This window comes from Perca flavescens, chromosome 23 (assembly GCF_004354835.1).
Source record: "Perca flavescens isolate YP-PL-M2 chromosome 23, PFLA_1.0, whole genome shotgun sequence".
In the NCBI taxonomy this organism is placed as follows: domain Eukaryota; kingdom Metazoa; phylum Chordata; class Actinopteri; order Perciformes; family Percidae; genus Perca; species Perca flavescens.
Window position 1 is genome coordinate 25,424,870 of NC_041353.1, and position 7,218 is coordinate 25,432,087.

Consider the following 7,218-nt stretch of genomic DNA (forward strand, 5'->3'; position numbering starts at 1 on the left):
AGGGAGGGGGAAGGGGGAAGGGAGAGAGAGGGAGAGAAAGAGAGAGGGAGGGAGAGAGAGGGAGAGAGAGGGAGGGGGAAGGAAGGAGGGAAAAAGAGGGAGGGGGAGGGAAGGAGAGAGGGAGGTGGAGGGAAGGAGGGACGAGAGGGAAAGAGAGGGAGGGGAGGGAAGCAGGGAGAGAGAGGGAGAAACTACCACAAATTCTCAGTTTTTGAATTAAGAAAGGAACATCAGAGGTATAATATCATTAAATGGACATTCTTCACCTGTCACTCAACCTGTTTCCCCCTCCCTCCTCTAACACACACACAAAAAAAGACAGGAGGAGAAGAGGAGAGGAAGAAAAGAAGACAGGAGGAGGAGAGGAAGGAAGGAAAAGCATTTTTTTATCAGCTAACATGATGTCATGAATGACTAACTGACTTCAGGCCTCAACACCAAAAGCTGTTTTCCACCTGACTCCAGGTAAATACTCAGTTATTTTAGCATCGTAAAACACACTTCATTCATAGTTGACAGAAACCAAATAAATCTATTAAAATCCGTTTTTGGTCTTCTCTACACTTTTCCAGCCATCACAACGCTAGTGTTGGTTGAAATAAACACATAGTTTACCAATTTACCAGAGGTGGAAAAAGTACTAAAATATTGTACTCAAGTAAAAGTACCAATACTTTGATTAAATATTACTGAAATACAAGTAAAAATACCTTCTGAAAAATTACTCAAGTAAAAGTAATAAGTAGTTCATTTAAAATTTACTTTAAATAAAAGTTACTTAGTTACATTTAAAAAAAACTGTAAAACCGGGGGGGGGGGGGAGGGTGGATCTCTCCCATGTAGTGAAAATAGGACACTGTTTTGTTTTTAAATAAAGACAAATCTATACAAAGGTATACACATGTAATAACAACATAACACATGTCACACATGTTATTTAAGACTCTTAGAAAGGTATAATGTGCAATTTTAGTTTGGACCATCCCATACAATGTTTTCAAACAATCAGTTGAAAGTGAAAGTACCATACATTGTTAGTTCTGAGGGCCATCCTTCTTTTCTTCACAAACATAAACAACAGTTATAATGCAAATCAAGGCCAAATCACGTGTTACCGCCCGTTGGGGACCAACTCTACAGATATTCAACACAACTAAATGAGGCAGCTGGGAAATCACCGTGAGAGATCATAAACACGACTTTATTTGAACTATTGTTCCTGCGTGGGGAGCGTAGGCTATTTCTGATAATAAACAGGAACACAGTCTGTAGCACTGTGTGTTGGTGCGTAAAAGTCAGTCCTACCACAAATGATGCAAAGTAAAAACTGTACTGAATGTCTAAATGTATTGTAGTTTTCCTGACAGTTGCAGTTTGCACAGTTTTGAAATTCATGAAAAAAATTACTTTATGTATCAAAAAACTACTTGACAGGCAACATAGAAGAAGAAGAAGAAGAAGAAGAAATACAACAAATCTGAGTCTGGTTTTTGGTTGCTGTCAGTGTAACCTCCATCCAGAACCAGACCCACAGCTAAGATGAACAAAGACAGACCAACATGTAACTACTTTTTACAGTGTGATGGCCAAAAGCTCCACATGGTAACAACAGCCAGCAATGGTAATACTGTATACAATGTCCTCCTATTGTGTTTAGTACACAGGTTAACTTTACAGTCAGCCACACCCCAAACTATTCATGATCACTAAAGTAGTCTAAACACTGGTCATTTGATCTGTAATCTACATATTTATTTACTCTGAGCCTTACACTGTTTACATGGAGTGCACACATTTTAATTGTAGGGTTAAATAATCATTGTTGTGTTCTATTAATCATCATGTTTCGGTTTCCCCTTCTGTGTCCTTTGGTTTGTCCCAGCCAGTATATATGTCCCCTAGTGTCTGATTCAGTCAGGTCAGTTTGTTTAGTTCACATCCTGTTTTGTTGATATTTTGAGTATAGTTATATTTTCTTGACATATTTTAAAAGTCCCATATATTACGTTCTTGGTTTATATTGTTCAGCATTTTTTAAGGTTAATAAAAAAACCTCTTTCAGTGAAAACTCCTGTTCTCCTCATTGCTTTGTCCCCCATACTGTAAATTCTGATGTTCAAATGGTGGTAATAAGTTGGTAGTGTTCACTAGTGGTAGAGGAAAAAGAGCCTTGAAAACGTCGGAAAATTCTACAAAACTGTTGAAAAGGGACAAAAACGTTTAAAAGAAATATGTGACAAAAAACATCAAGAGTGTAAATGTTAAATTTGGACATAGGAGGACAACACAAGGGTTAAACAACAACAACAATATATAAATATAACTATATATATTAAACAACAACGGACTTGGTTAACCCTTGTGTTGTTTTCCCTTCGACCTTCAACTATAAAAATTTTATTTTTCTACACTTTTCTCGACTTTTTGTTGATCTTATTCCAATTTTCTTGTCACTTTTTTAGCGTTTTTGAATTATGTCAATTTTTAACAATTTTTTTTTTTACTTTTTTCCAATTTCTTTGCCAGCTTTGGCGATGTTTTTGATGATTTTTTTGTCACTTTTCCCGATTCTTTTTTTCAGCGTTTAAAAAAAGCATTTTTGTACGTTTTTCCAACTTTTTTCAACATTCTTTCTGAACTTTATTAGACTGATTCACATTCAATGTTTCACCACATTGACATATTCAGAACTTTAATTTCAAGTGTATACATTTTTTATGTATGTATGTGAATATATATGAGTGTTTCTAGTGAGGCAAGGAGTAATTCTAAAACATAAAATGGTATAACAAAGACAAATAGTCATTTATTGAAGAAAGTTGAGCAGAAAGTTCAACAGACTCAAAAAGCTGCTGATGATCCAGTGAGAATTTTTCACAGCACAGCGAGCAGTTGGGCAGTTTCCAGGACGATGACAGGTACCTCTCCAGCTACCAGTCCACACTCAGACTGCCCTCCGGTCCCAATAGATATATTGTAAATACACTGAATTACACAAAATAAAAAATAAAAGTACAACATGAAATGATCAACATGTTTCCACATGGCCAGGGTCTTCTGAAATACTATAACTAGTCATTAGGCATGAATAAACATGAAGACACAAGGGTATATAATATAATATATAAAAAAATGACAAAATTACGTGTATAATCACATATATTGATTATAATATACGTCAAATAAAAGTCCATTAGATTTCATGGCGTGGAGTGTGAGAGTTGGATTCAGCTCCAACTCAGCAGAACATCTGTGTCTGAGTTCAGAGAAGAAAACACCTTCTGGACAAACTGATTAACAAGATGAGGAAACATCATGTTTAACTATGTAATATGGATACACACACTCTCTCTCTCATAAAGGCAAGAAAAGTCCTAAAATTAATCTAAAGTAAACAAATGATATCAAAGCAGATTTTAAACATTTCAAAAAATCATCTTAAATTCCGTCCTTAAATATTTTATGAAAGGAACCTTTAACACCAGCTTTATATTAAACCATGTAGCCTACTGATGGGAAACTACCATACATAAAACAAATATAATGAATTGGTTATTTACACAATTTTTTTAAACAATATTAAACATTTCAGCAGAGACACACATACTGTCTAAGATTGGCCTTATGACTATAAGAGAAAATGTTTGGATAATCATGCATTTTATCTATATACACATTGTTTATTTGAGTTCAACAGTTGTAGTCTGAGAAGACACACACACACACACACACACACACACACACACACACACACACACACACACACACACACACACACAGTCATCATTAAAGGGAAACTTCACCTATTAGCATTAAGCTTTGTATCAGTAAAACCTGGTAGTATTTTTGAATGACCATGCTTCCCTCCCTCATGTCCCCCTGAGAGGGGAGATCTCTGTATTGTGGGTCTGGAAAAAAACCTCAGATGACGCAAAATGACGATTTTTGCATCATCTGAGGCTTTTTTGCCCAGAGGCAAAAGACTACAGCCTGTATTAGGAGCCACTTCCACATAGCCCAAAGGGGGTTGGACTGTCGGCTTTTACCGGAGATTGCCGAGGAAAAAACGAGTGTCAGCCATCTTGAATCCTCGCTTAGCTTCTCAGTAGGAGCAGAAGCTGTTCATCCCGACGGAAATTTTAGAACAACAATTATGTGCATTCAAACTACCACACACGTGTACCACCGGGATACATTGGAACACATCGGAGAATATGCAGGACACTTTATTACGGACGCAATACTGACACACAACACGCGAGCTTTGCCTGCACGGAGACCAGCGGTGGTGCTCGATGCCTCTGGCCGGTAAAGAGACCTCATCAGCGGGGAGCGTTGAACGAGTGTGCCGGTGGAAAGCTAACGCTAGCCAGCCATCTGTTCACCAATCCTGCTTGCCAGTGTCCGCTAATTAAACAAACTGGACTACATCCAACTTCAACCAAACTCCCAACGCGAGTTCAGAGACGGCTGTGCTGTGTTTTTGTTGTTGTGGAAATATTGCTGTGGACAATCCAGCCTGCTGCTCTGTCTCCGGGTAAGACTACTAGTGGAGGTGGGCTGTGTTACCCCGGACTGCCTGTTGCAGAAATGGGGTGATTTGTATCCAACTAACTGCTAACTGCTGGTGGAGTTTGTGACTGTAAAATGACGACAATTCTAGCTACATCCCACGCAAATGTACGGCTGTGTTTATACTCAATGTTTATACCACAGCCCACCAAGAGCTAATGCTAGTAGCTATGTGTTAGCCTTCTTTTATTACATGGCTTGGTTGAATTCTAATGTAGAATGCGGTCTGTTATTTCTTGATAACAGACCGCTGCTAAGGATAACACACCGTTGCCATGCATAGCAGAGCGTTGCCATGGATACAGTTCTGTTCACTCTGGAGCTATCAATCAATCCGCTGAAAGAAGTGCGGATAATGTATCAGCTGTGGCCTAAAAAAAGCATGTTTTAAATGTGTAACACCACTTGAGCCACGGTGAAACGTGTTTTCGTGTATATGGTTGAAATGACAATAAAACACACTTGTTGAGTTGATCGTCTCACTGTCTGTCTGTAAAGGGTAGGCGTGGCTTGGGAGTGGCCTCATACAGCAGCAAAGCAAGTGCATTCTGGGATTTGGTGTCTTTCATCCATATGAGCCAAAAACACATTTTCTGGCTTATCTTGGCCTAGAAGGCACCAATTTCAATTTTCTTTTCACATTTCTACTACATTAGTGACCCAATATAAAGATATATTCAGCTTTCCAGCGGTGAAATTTCCCTTTAATATAAACTGTCCAAACTGCAATGATATATAAATGCACAAACCCCTTACACATTTGAAGAATAGGCACTAGTTGATCTCATTGATGCCGGCTCCAGTTTTAGTAAACTAAATAAACACTCAGATGGACTTGAGATCTTTCTCCTGTGGTTTAACTGTTCACCTTGGTCCAGTGATGAGCAGCTGTAACTCCAGGACACTGGGACATGTCTTTGTGTCAGCAGTCTAGACCTTAGTAACCCTCTTCTAATTTTTCTTTCTTTTGAGCATTTGAGGTAGATTACTATACATGTACCGCAGCCCTGGCAGAAGTCCATCATATTTTCGACTTTCCATTAGTTTTAGATGGTTGACCTTCTCTGTGTCATTTTTCTTCTCCATCTCCTCAATCAGGAAGTCCAGGTGGACATAAGTAGACAGTGAAACCACATTCAGGGAGTTCTCCTCCAGTATGACAACATGCTGGTAGGCTTCATCCAGCAAACCTGTTTTCTTTGCTTCAAGGGTTTCCTTCTGTTTCTGAAGACTTCCCAAAAGGCTCTCTTGCTTCTCAGTCTCTTCTTTATTTGTTTCATACTTTGCTTTCACATCTTGTAGTGTTTTTTTAGCTTTTCTTGTCTTGTTCACATACTTCCAGTTTTCTTTCACATGATCTGATGCAGGACACTTCCTGGTACATGAAGTGCAGCGGCCATCTTTCATGACCTCACAGTGTTCTGGTTTCCAGGCCATTGTGCATCCAGGATAGTGACAGTTCTCCTCACAGACAGTACAGCAGGTTGCTCCTTCATAGAACACCAACCACATCCCACCACCAATAAATTTTTTATCTTTGTAGACCTCATCAACTTCTACAGTGAACTTCTCATTGTTCTTCATCTCTTGTTCATACATCTTCAGACCATCCTGAGTCTGTTGGATCTCTGTTTGCTTTAGATCAATCAACTTAATTCTCTCCTGCAGGTTTTGGATGCAGGCTGTCAGGCTGATTCGCTCGTTCAGGACATTTATGGTTGTCTCCAACATCTGAGGTGCAGTTTCTACCAGAAAGTTTGTGAACTGATTCATTCCTTTCATTGATATTGTATCTGCATTTTTGAGGAATTCTGCACCCTGTGTCCTGTCTTTATCTTGGCAGTTATTAAACAGGAAGTGAACAGGCTGTTTCTTCTCATTTCTGGCACATTTAATCTTCGCAGTCTCGAGAGCTTGCAGAGCATTTTCAGGTGTCTCACCATTTGAGTGTGTGATGAGAGCGACAATGTTCTTCTCCATGTCTTTTCCAAACAGAGACGCCACTGAATCAAAGATGTACCTCTGACGGTCAGTCAGTCGATTCTCACTCCCTTTCAGCACCAGACCCACTGCATTAATCTCATGAACTCCATCGTCTGAGCGGAACAAGTCTAATAATCTTTCCATGATGTTCGCGTCATGTTCGATTCCATCAGTGTTTCCGTATCCAGGAGTATCGATGATGGTCAGAGAGTAGGGCAGAGTTTTATCTTCAAAACCAAAGATCTGATACACGATCACATCTGATGTCTGACTTTCTGATTGACTTCTCTTCTCCTCCTCTACGATCTGAAACCAGACCTCATCCTCCCACTCCACTCCCATGGCGTAGTTGACCAGAGTGTTGACCAGAGTAGATTTTCCTGCTCCCGTTTCACCAACAAGTAAGATGGTTTTGTTGTTTTTGTTTGGATTGTTTTCACCAAGAGTCATTCTTTTCAGAGGTCCAATCTTCTCTTTCTTTGGTTTCAGCTGGTAGACAGCAGGAGATCCTGGTTGGATTACATCACTTGTGGACATGATGTTGTAATGTTTGGATGAGGTATTTCTGTCAAAAAGAAAAGACAATGACTCAAACACTGCTGAACATAGAATTAAATAAATAAAATCACTTTACCCTACATTCCACCACCACCACTACTAACT